At 39.2% G+C, this 12,941-nt stretch overlaps 1 pseudogene; it reads left to right on the top strand.

Annotated features, from left to right (window-relative positions):
* Positions 1-5,656: 5,656 nt before the first annotated feature.
* Positions 5,657-6,228, top strand: LOC121826203 (large ribosomal subunit protein eL29 pseudogene; annotated as a pseudogene).
* The last annotated feature ends 6,713 nt before the right edge of the window (positions 6,229-12,941 follow it).

The following is a 12,941-nucleotide window of genomic DNA, read 5'->3' as shown; positions in this document are numbered from 1 at the left end:
ATGTTCAATATAGTGCTCTTTGTTCTCTGTCAATTCATGACCTTTTTGTTGTTATTACATGAATGTATGTATATGCATGTGTACTCCTTAATATAACCTGATCAGTCTGTTCCTTACATGTATGTTGTCATGGCTGATGATATTGGATAACCTACTCTTGTGTTCTCCCTTCCCTGGCGAAGTATTTCTCTCACTCTCATCACCCTTCAGTTGCCAGTGTTTCTTTACATAGGGCTGAGGTCTCATGGTCTTTCCTCTATCCACAACTGCACATCTATTGTTGTTATCCTTCTTCAGCTTATGTACTCACGTATAATTGGATATTAATTGAAAAGTAAAGGATAACCAGGCTACAGTCTATAGCCCCAGAGAGGGTAGATAACAAGGAGGTCCCAAAGAGGGACACATGGATTTTCCTGGGAAAGGGAAATAACAGAGATCTCCTGGATAAATGGGGCAGAGGGGGATGGGAACAAGAGGGGTTGGGTTGAGCAGGTTGAGGTTGGGCCAGAGGGAGAAGAGTAATGAAAGAGATGCTGTTGGGGGGCACTTTGATACTGTGGAGACGTATTGGTGCCAGGGAAATTCCCAGGAATCCACAAGCAGGACCCCAGCTAAGCCTCACAGCAACAGTGGAGAAGGCGCTTGAACTGGCCATCTCCAATAATCATATTGGTGACTACCCTGTCATCAGAAAGCCTTAATCCAGTATCTGATGGAAGCAGATACATAGGTATACAGCCAAGCACTGGGCCAAGCTCCGGGAGTTCTGTTGAAGAGTGGGAACAGTGATTGTACTAGCCAGTGTGGTCAAGGTCATGATGGCGGAACATATCATGCATACATTTCTACTCTTGTTTAAGGTATTATACCTGTGCAACTCATTTAACAATGTAATACAAATTTTCAGTCCTTAAAAGCTATTATTACAAACTATTTAGCATAATAAAGAAATGCAGGTTAGTAGTTAGCCAATATTAAAATCAAATTTGTAGCCATGTTAGGTATGTTTTCAAGGACCCAAGGGGAGTCATTCATTAGTTGGTATTATATGTAAAAGCTTATTTTCAAGATTAAAAAAAAACTAAGTTCAAAATCCAAATCTGGTTATAAATACTGACCTACTGGGAGATTATTACTAATTGCATATGGATAATATATAATACAGCATGTGACTTATGAAAAATGAGTTACCAATTTTTATAAAAATATACACTGAAATTCACTTATCCAAATAATCCCTTGGCACACAATATATTTCTTCTTATATGGGAAAACCAAGCATATTATAACTTCCCTGGCATTACATATTTGTCACATTATTTTAAGTCTTCAGGGGCTAAAAGTAAATGCAATTCTTTTGATATTTTTCATCATGGATTAATTGCAACTGTGCATAATATTATATTACGCACAAGATTTTTTTATATATGAACAAGATTTTTCTGACAAGTTAACCACGGAAAATGGGATAGACTACTGCTAAATCCCAAGTGTAAACATGGTACAAAACAAACTCAGCAAAAGAAATTTACTGCTAAATGATTTGTTTGCTGGGTATGAGTTTAGAAATTAGGATGCCCAGAAAGGACTGCCCCTAGGTCCCATTCCTGGGCACCAGCCATTCTGGGGCAGACCTGCCCAACTTGGCCCAAGGTTCTGGCCCTGCCCCTATGCCCATCTGCCCAAGACCCCAGCCACTTCCTGAGACTTAGAGACCAGCCCCCAGCTCCCATCCTGCCCCGGACCTCCGATCTGGACAAGAAAGAGAGGCTTCCTGAATCTGTCAGCTCTGTCTGGACCAAGAGCGCTGATAAGACCAAGAACAAATCCACAAGCAGATGGGCAGATGTCAAGGCAAAGTACATACAACAAAATGAGGAGCCATACAGCATCACCAGAACCTAGCCCTCCTCCAACAGCTAGGCCTGAACATCACAAAATGGAAGAAGCAGAAGAAAGCAACCTTATGAATAACATCATGAAGATGTTATTCTTCATGCTAGAGCCTTATATTAGAAGAAATCAAAAAGAAAATTGAGGAAAAGACAAACAAAAAAAGGGAAGAATGCTATAAAAACTAGAGTAAAGGACAAATAACACAGAAGAAAACAATAAATGCCTGAAAGAAAATCATGAAAAAGCAATGAAACAGATTAAGGAAACAGTCCAAGACCTGAAAAGTACAATAGAAAAAATGAAGAAGACACAAAGAGGGGGAATGCTGGAAATAGAAAATCTGAGCAAACGAACAGGAACTTCAGATGCAAGTATAACCAACAGAATGCAAGAGATGGAAGAGAGGATCTCTGGCATTGAAGATACGGTATTAGAAATAGATTCATCAGTCAAAGAAAACACTAAAGCCAACAAAGTCATGACCCAAAGTGTTGAAGAAATTTGTGACACCATGATAAGACCAAACCTACATGGGATAGAGGAAGGGGAAGAATACCAACTCAAAGGCACAGAAAATATATTCAACAAGATCATAGAAGAAAACTTTCCCAACTTAAAGAAGAAAATGCCTATGAAGATATAAGAATCCTGTAGAACACCAAACACACTAGATCCCCCAAAAAGTCCTCTCACATAGTAATTAAACAACTAAACGTACAGAATAAAGAAAGAATATTAAGATCAGCAAAGGAAAAAGGCCAAGTGGCTTATAAAGGCAAACCCATCAGAATAACACCTGATTTCTCAATGGAGACTTTGAAAGTCAGAAGGACCTGGACAGATGTAATGCAGACACTAAGAGACGATGGATGCCAGCCTAGACTAATATACTCAGCAAAAATTTCAATCATCATAGATGGAGTGAACAAGACATTCCAAGACGTAGTCAGATTTAAACAATACTTATCCACAAATCCAGCCCTACAGAAAGCACTAGAAGGAATATTCCAACCCCACAGCAGTAAACCCCAAAGAAGAGAAGTACACACACACTACCACCAAAAAATAACAGGAATGAACAATCACTGGTCGTTAATATCCCTTAATATCAATGGGCTTAATTCACCTATAAAAAGACATAGGCTTACAGAATGGATATGAAAGCAGGACCCATCTTTCTGCTGTATACAAGAAAAACTCCTCAATTTCAAAGATAGACACTACCTAAGAATAAAAGGCTGCGAAAAGACTTTCCAGTCAAATGGGCTTAAGAAGCAAGCGGGTGTAGCCATCCTAATATCCAGCAAAATAGACTTCAAACTAAAATCAATCAAAAGAGATCAAGAAGGGCATTACATCCTCATCACAGGAAAGATCCACCAAGATAAAGTTTCAATTCTGAACATTTATACCCCAAACACAAGGGCACCCACATATGTAAAAGAAACATTACTAAAGCTTAAACCACATATAAAACCCCACACATTAATAGTGGGAGACTTCAATACCCCACTTTCACCACTGGACAGATCTCCCAAATCGAAACTTAACAGAGAAATAAAGGACTTGACTGATGTTATGACTCAAATGGACTTAATCGATATCTACAGAACATTCCATCCTAACAAAAAAGAGTATACCTTCTTCTCAGAACCCCATGGAACCTTCTCTAAAATCAACCACATACTTGGCCACCAAACAAATCTCAACAGATATAAAACAATTGGAATAACCTCCTGTGTTCTATCAGACCACCAAGGTTTAAAGTTAGATTTCAACAACAACTAAAATTACAGAAAACCTACAATCTCATGGAAACTGAATAATGATCAACTGAATCACCAATGGGTTAAACAAGAAATAAAGAAAGAAATTAAAGACTTCCTAGAGATCAATGAAAATGAAGACATCAAACTCATGGGACACTATGAAAGCAGTGCTAAAAGTGAAATTCATAGCACTAAATGGCCACATAAAGAAGTTGGAGAAATCTCACACTAGTTACTTAACAGCACACCTGAAAGCTCTAGAACAAGAAGAAGCTCAGTCTCCCAGGAAGAATAGACACCAGGAAATTATCAAATTGAAGGATGAAATCAATAAAAAAGAAACAAGGAGAACAATACAAAAATTAATGAAACAAAGAGTTGGTTCTTTGAGAAAATCAACAAGATAGACAAACCCTTATCCAAACTAACCAAAAAACAGAGAGAGAGAGAGAGAGAGAGAGAGAGAGAGAGAGAGAGAGAGAGAGAGAGAGAGCATCCAAATTGACAAAATCAGAAAGGAAAAGGGGGACATAACAACAGACAATGAGGAAATCCAGAAAATCATCAGGTCATACTTCAAAAACCTCTACTCCACAAAACTGGAAAATCTAAAAGAAATGGATAATTTTCCAGATAGGTACCACATACCTAATTCAAATCAAGACCAGATAAACTATTTAAATAGTCCATTAACCCTTAAGGAAATAGATTCAGTCATTAAAAGTCACCCAACCAAAGAAAGCCCAAGACCAGATGGTTTCAGCACAGAATTCTACCAGATCTTCAAAGAAGAGTTAATACCAATACTCTTTAAATTATTCCACACAATAGAAACAAAAGGAACATTATTAAACTCCTTCTATAAAGCTACAATTACCCTGATTCCTAAACCAAACAAAGATGCAACAAAGAAAGAGAACTACAGACCGATCTCCTTCATGAACAATGATGCAAAAATACTCAATAAAATATTGGCAAACAGACTCCAAGAATACATCAAAACAGTTATCCACCATGATCAAGTAGGCTTCATCCCAGGGATGCAAGGGTGGTTCAATATATGAAAGTCCGTCAATGTAATACACCATATAAACAAACTCAAAGAAAAAAAAACACATGATCATTTCACTAGATGCAGAAAAGGCATTTGACAAAATCCAGCACCGCTTCACGATAAAGGTCTTTGAGAGATCAGGAATACAGGGAACATACCTAAACATAATAAAGGCAAGTTACAGCAAGCCAACAGCTAACATCAAATTAAATGGAGAGAAACTCAAAGCAATTCCACTAAAATCAGGAACAAGGCAAGCCTGTCTCCTCTCCCAATATTTATTCATATAGTACTTGAAGTTCTAGTCAGAGCAATAAGACAACATAAGGAAATTAAGAGGATACAAATGGAAAGGAAGAAATCAAGCTTTCCCTATTTGCATATGACATGATAGTATACATTATTGACCCAAAAGATTCAACCAAGAAACAGATAGAGCTTATAAACACCTTCAGCAACATAGCAGGATACAAGATCATCTCAAAAAAAATCAGTAGCCCTCCTATATCCAATTGACGAACAGGCTGAGAAGGAAATCAGAGATATATCACCCTTTACAATAGCCACAAATGATATAAAATGCCTTGGGGTAACTCTAATTAAGCAAGTGAAGGACCTATATGACAAGAACTTTAAGTTCCTGAAGAAAGAAATTGAAGAAGATATCAGAAAATGGAAAGATCTCCCATGCTCATGGACAGGCAGGATTAACATAGTAAACATGGCAATCTTACCAAAAGCAATCTACAGATTCAATGGAATTCCCATCAAAATACCAACACAATTCGTCACAGACCTAGAAAGAATAATACTTAACTTCATATGGAAAAACAAAACTCCCAGGATAGCCAAAAGAATCCTGTACAATAAAACAATCTCTGCTCTTTCTCTTCTGGTCCCAGGAGCTTCGGGAGCCATAGGTTACCATTTCGACATGGCCAAGTCCAAGAACCACAACACACAACCAATCTCGAAAATGGCACCAAAATGGTATCAAGAAACCCCGGTCAAAAAGATACGAATCTCTTAAGGGGGTGGACCCCAAGTTCCTGAGGAACATGCGCTTTGCCAAGAAGCACAATAAGAAAGGCCTGAAGAAGATGCAGGCCAACAACGCAAAGGCAGTGAGTGCATGTGCAGAGGCCATCAAGGCCCTTGTGAAGCCCAAGGCGGTGAAGCCCAAGATGCCAAAGGGCCCCAGCCACAAGCTCAGCTGACTCGCTTTCATTACTCACCCCAAGCTCAGGAAGCAGATTAGAAGCTACATGGCCAGGGGTCGTAGGCTCTGCCAACCAACGCCCAAGGCTCAAACCAAGGCAGAGGCCTCAGCACCGGCTCAGGCTCCCAAAGGTGCCCAGGCCCCTGTGAAGGCCCCATAGAAAAGGTTTCTGTCTGCCAGACAGATGGACTGGTGTGACACACCTACATACTATTTGCAGATAATCAGGACCCCATGCTGTTTTTACAAATAAACTTGAGGCAGGATCTGTTAAAAAAAATTAAAAAAAAAAACAATCTCTGGAGGCCTCAGATCCCTGACCTCAAGCTCTACTATAGAGCTACAGTAATAAAAACAGCTTGGTACTGGCAAAAAAAACTGACATGTGGACCAATGGAATCGAATTGAAGACCCTGACATTAATTTACACACCTATGAACATATAATTTTTGACAAAGAAACCAAAACTGTACAATGGAAAAAAGAAAGCATCTTCAACAAATGGTGCTGACATAACTTGATATCAATGTGTAGAAGGCTGCAAATAGATCCATATCTGTCACTGTGCACAAAACTTAAGTCCAAGTGGATCAAAGACCTCAACATAAATCCAGTTACTCTGAACCTGAAAGAAGAGAAAGTAGGAAGTAGTCTTCAACACATTGGCATAGGAGATCACTTCCTAAATATAACACCAGTAGCACAGACACTGAGAGAAACAATCAATCAATGGGACCTCTTGAAACTGAGAAGTTTTTGTAGAGCAAATAATACAGTCAACAAGGCAAAGCGACAGCCTACAGAATGGGAAAAGGTCTTCACCAACCCCACATCTGACAGAGGACTGATATCCAGAACATATAAAGAACTCAATAAATTTGACATCAAAACACCCAACAGTCCAATTAAGAAATGGTCTATAGAACTAAACAGAGAATTCTCAACAGAGGAAGCTCAAATGGCTGAAATACATTTAAGGAATTGCTTAACATCCCGGTCATCAGAGAAATGCAAATCAAAATGACTCTGAGATACAACCTTACACCTGTCAGAATGGCTAAGATCAAAAACACTGAAGATACCTTATGCTGGAGAGGATGTGGAGCAAGGGGAACTCTCCTCCACTGCTGGTGGGAATGCAAGCTTGTACAGCCACTTTGAAAATCAATATGGCACTTTCTTAGAAAATTGGGAATCAATCTCCCCCAAGACCCAGCTATACCACTCTTGGGCATATACCCAAGGAATGCTCAATTATACCACAAGGGCACTGGCTCAGCTATGATCATATCAGCATTGTTTGTAATAGCCAGAACCTGGAAACAACCTAGATGTCCTTCAACTGAAGAATGGATAAATTAAATGTGGTAGTTATACACAATGGAATACTACTCAGCAGAGAAAAACAATGACATCATGAGGTTTGCAGGCAAATGGATGAATCTAGAAAAAATCTTCCTGAGTGAGGTAACCCAGACTCAGAAAGACAAACATGGTATGTACTCACTTATAGGATACTAGATAAAAAAACAAAGATGACTAGACTTCTACTCACAACTCCAGGGAGGCTACATAGAAAACAGGACCCTAAGAAAGACACAGGAATTGCCTAATGACAGAGAAATGGATGAGATCTACATGAACAACTTGGACGTGAGTGGGGGTAAAGATGGGCAAGATTCGAGGGAAAGAGAGCTTAGGAGAGCGGGAGGTCCCAGCTGGATCAAGATCAGAGAGGGAGAACAAGGAATAAGAGACCATGATAAATGAAGACCCCCATGGGAATAGGAAGAAGCAAAGTGCTAGAGAGGTCCACAGAAATCCACAAAGATACCCTCACAATAGACTATTAGCAACGGTTGAGAGAAAGCCTGAACCGACCTACTCTGGTGATAGAATGGCAAAACACCCTAATTGTCATGCTAGAAATCTCATCCAATGACTGAGGGAACCGGATGCAGAGATCCATGGCCAAGCCCCAGGTGGAGCTCCAGGAGTCCAGTTGGCGAGAAAGAGGAGGGTTTGTATGAGCGAGAATTGTTGAGACCAAGATTGGAAAAAGCACAGGGACAAATAGCCAAACGAATGGAAACACATGAACTATGACCCCATAGCTGAGGAGCCCCCAAATGGATCAGGCTCTCTGGATAAGTGAGACACTTGATTATCTTGATCTGTTTGGGAGGCATCCAGGCAGTGGGAATGGGACCTGTCCTCAGTGCATGAGCTGGCTGTTTGGAACCTGGGGGTTATGCAGGGACGCTTGGCTCAGCCTGGAAGGAGGGAATTGGACCTGCCTGGACTGAATCTACCAGGTTGAACTCCATCCCTAGGGGAGTCTTTGCCCTGGAAGAGATGGGAATGGGGAGTGGGCTGGGAGGAAGGCGAGGTTAGGGGTTGGGGAGGGGGAGGACAAGGGAATCCATGGCTGATATGTAAAATTAAATTAAATTATAAAATAAAATTAAAAAAAAAGAAATTAGACTCATGCCTAGCACTTGAGCATACAAAACTGAGTTCAGTGAGTTCTTCAGAGCTCCTTCTAAACAAAAAGCACAAGAAAATTTGTGAGGGGATAGTCATCATTAAAATGTTTGGGAAGTTTGTCTATTTAAATAGAAAATGGTCATTCTTTATATGCTATTGGTCCTGGATTTAGAAACACTTTTCAGTGGCCACTTTTTGTCATCACTTCCCCCAATTTCTGTACTCCTCAATGACTATTCAAATGCAGTTACAGACCAAGCAGGGTCATGAAAGATAAGCACAAGAATCACTGATCTTGGAAAATTGCCTGTCCTGACAATTGTAATCACACGCCAAATGATTGCTCATATAACTATTAACACAAAGTAAACAAAGCTAGGACACAAAAAGACACAAAGGCACAGTGCCCTCATCCTGTGCTCATGGAAAAACACCGAACAGAGTAATTTAAAAATGGCAGCTTTCATTCTTCAGGATGGAAAGCAACAATGGAAAGGATTCATCACATCCCTTCATTCAAAAACAGCTAAGGAAGTCATGAAGAACATTTAAAATGACAAATGCTGAAAGTACAAATCAGGTAACAACAGAGTATATTGCATCAGGAATGCTCTTCTCATGGGGTTTAAACAATACAGTGTAAGTTACTTAATTATGCTGACTAATTGATTCTGGCTTACTCAGAAAGTACCACACATTTTAAAACCTTCACAAGTGCTCAGTCAATGGCAGAGATTTCTGGAAAAGCAGACCCCCTTGCACTTGTGCCTTTATTCCCCTCTATATTTTCTAGATGTCTTTGTTCTAGAGGATACCACTCCAGGTTCCCTCTTCTGTTTTCTTCAATGAATCTCTCTTGTCTTTAAATATTCTTCCCAGAAAAATGCAGATTCATGAAAGTAAGTGCTCTAAGAATCTGGATAGCAACTAGCATTCTGCTTTAGGCAAATAAGCTGAATAGAGGGTCAGAAAAACAACCCCCCAAGCCTGGACATGTTACTACTTCCTATGAATATGCCATCACACATTCCACTTCAGAAAGAATATATATGACTTGGGAAAAGATTCACAGGAAAGGGAGTAGCTATTCCAGCTCGCAGACATTTCATTCAGTTCCTTCCAGTCTTTGGTAATGAACTCTAGCCTGCTCTCTGTGATTCCATTCCTGTTTCATATAGAGACTTCACTGTGGCTCAAGGAAATTTCAAGAAAACTTGAATATTTGCCAGTTCTTACACTTAACACAAAAAGCAGCATGTTTTACAACTTATTGAAACTGTATTTTAACATCCAGCCCTAGATAATTACAATACCCTGTGTCCTTCATAAATAACTGTACTATCTTTGTTAAAATTGCTATAACATCAAAACCCGAGTCCCACTGAACCCCATGTTGTTCCTTTTGAAATTGCTCTTCCTCTGTTAACTCCATTCTGGTCCTCCACCCCACAGCTCATATTTTAATGGCAGCCTTCTCTTCTTCCACAAGCAACATGGCTCACTTCCTTTCTCTCTTATTAAATCACCCACCTACACACTGGTCAGCAACCAAGATAACTGGTCTTCTATTGAAGGAGCACATTAAAGGAACTATCTTGAGCCATTGACACCTCTACCTTCATGGACTACTTTCAGCTTCATCATAACAACCATTTCCCTATGATCGTGAGCCAAACTTGGTGTGCTGCAGGGCATTTTGATTATTTTCCAGGATTCCGCAAAATCTCAAAGTCTTTGATTTGGAGATTATCTACAGGAAAGAATAATACTGGTGTAACAAAAATTATAAATTACATAAAAAGAAACATGAAGAAAGTAAACTGTAAAGCAAATATTTCAAGAAGCATACTGCCATAGGGAAACAAATGAAATCATAGGGAAATCAATTAAGTGAAAAAGTTCCTGTATTCAGGAAGGAAGTAGTTGGAAGAGAAGACAAATCTGAGAATAAATAAATTAGTAAAATTATTTAAACAGATGCTAAACATGTTAAATGTAACATTGTTTATGTAAAATAATTACTCTCCAAGGCTTTAATCTTGTTCTTTTTGAAAAGTGTGATACTGTGTACATAGCTAAGTGAAGTTTACTCTCCAACCTCTGATGCTAGTACATTGTAGCAATGTATTGACTAACAACAACTATGAAAACCTTAGCACAAATGATTGAACTACAATTAGAATTCTCAGAAAAACTCTATGCCAGGTTTGACATATGAGGAAAATTTGCTTTCCACATGGGACACATTCAGTGTAGTCAGAGGAGCAAGGAGATGCACAGGCTGACATTTTAGTCATGAGTTGGCTGCTTGTTAACTATGGGATCGTGGAATTAATCCAGCTCTCTGGATGACAATTGGTATATTGGTAAGACATTAAGTTACAATGATTTAAACATTAAAATTGATACCCAAAGATTTTCTTGAGTTGCCTTAATCACTTAACATGGTAGAACAGAAAAGTTTTTGCTTGTGTGCATAGGTGTTGAAGGTCTTCCCATGGCTTTTCGTAGGTGGAGTTTCTCTGCGCTTTGCAAGTTGCTTCCCAATGGACAGACAATATATTAAATATATTTGCTTGGCTGATAGTTCAGGGCTTGTTACTAGCTAACTCTTACATTTAAATTAACTCATAATCCTTTTCTACCCTTTGCCACGGGGTGGTACCTCTTTGCAGCATGGCATGTTTTTCTCCTGCTTCCTCTGCATCTCTCCTGCGACTCCACTATCTCTACCCTTTCTCTTCCCACCATTTTCTCTGTGTCTGGCTGTCTTTCCCAATCTCTTCTTGGCCAGCCATCAGCCAATCAACTTTTTATTAACAATGAGAGTGATAAATATTAATAGTGTATGAAGATTGTTCCACAGCAGCTTTAATTTTAAAAGTACTTCCCCATAATCCTCCTTCATGACAACCTCAAATTTGGCTGAGAGATTGTTGGTCCTGCTAGCAGCTAATCAACACATCTTCAGTTATAATGGGACTGAGTCTATGGTCTTTTCCCAGGGGTCACAAACTTTATAACATTACCTTAAATAACAGAATTAACTTATCATCAGGAACATTTATCTGGCAGTTGTTAAATACATATAAATTAACCAGATCAAGATGATCATAAAAAACAGTAAAAAGAAGGGTGATTCTGTGGGAAAGAGAAACATTTTTTTTGTTCAAAATTTCTTCTAAAAATTATATTTACTTGCTCTTATTATTCACTTGTCAACAAAAGGTGTTATGAAGATTTTTGGCTGACCAAGGCAGCACTGAAACCCTTCAGAAATCTATAAGATAATGACTGAGTAAGCTTAAGACAAATATGAAAAATTGGAGAAGTGTGAAAGACATTCTTAAGGACATCAGTTAGAAATGAACCAAGAGTAAAAGATGAAAAGGAGGAAAAAGAGAAAGGGCATCAATCTTTGAAGTTCAGTTTTTGGCATGGTTCTTCCTTAAAGTATATGCGGTCCTCGAGGACAAGTCTCTGACTAAGAGCATTGGCTGCTCTTCCAGAGGACACAGCTTCAATTCCAAGCAGCCACATTGTAGCTCACAACCATCTGTAACTCCAGGTTCAGGGGATCTGACATTCACTGCTGACCTCCTCAAGTCCCACCATGTGGTGCACAGACATAATTGCAGGATAAATACTGATACAAATCAAATCGTTTTCATGAACATGGGTATATACTACTACAAGATTCCTATTGAATTATATTTTAGGTGGGAAGTGAATACATTACAGGGAGCATTCCTTGTATTCTGTACTTTAGAGATTACAATAAACATGTTAAACATAATTTTATTGCATATTGAAATCAATCTCCTTTAATTACTGTGTAGTCAATAAAATAATCTACAGGGCAATTATGGTGTGGCAAAAGCAGCTGGTCACTATACTGCTCTCCGATCACAGGTGCAAGGACCCTGTAGCATAAAAGGCATACCTGGGCTCTCTTTACCCCTATTGTCCTCAAAGGAGCCATTAAACGTAGACTTCTACCATCATCCAAGTTCCTCATGGCCCCTCATCCTTGGCTTACAAGCCCCCTTTCAGTTGTTTGTTATCCTTGTAATTTATGTGAAAATTCTTATAGTGGAATTGAAATACTTTGTATTTCCCTTGCATACCAAAAATGGTACTTATTTTTGGGATCATACAAGATGGCAGTATCTACTTTGCTAAGTTCCAGCTCCCAGGACTCAGGTGTTCACAAAACCCTAAGGGAGTTTTCTGCCACTTCACATAGAAGAGCTTTCTCAGGGTGGAGAACATGGCTGTTCCTACACTTTGGCAGCTCAATTCTGTGTACCTTTAACATGTAGGAACCTTTGAGCATTGAGCAGAGTCCAGCATAAATACCAAAATGTGCTGGTTCCAGAAGTAAACCTTTTCTGGTCATCACCCAAGGCCAAGTAAAACTGTCTAGGTAACAATCATTGCTAAGCAACACTGGCAAATACAAGCATGCCCATTCTTTCCACACACATCACTGACAGCCCTTGTAGCAACAACG

Source organism: Peromyscus maniculatus, chromosome 16 (genome assembly GCF_049852395.1).
Source record: "Peromyscus maniculatus bairdii isolate BWxNUB_F1_BW_parent chromosome 16, HU_Pman_BW_mat_3.1, whole genome shotgun sequence".
Taxonomy (NCBI): Eukaryota; Metazoa; Chordata; class Mammalia; order Rodentia; family Cricetidae; genus Peromyscus; species Peromyscus maniculatus.
The sequence above is the reverse complement of the archived record's forward strand: the minus strand, read 5'-3'. Positions and strand labels throughout refer to the sequence as shown.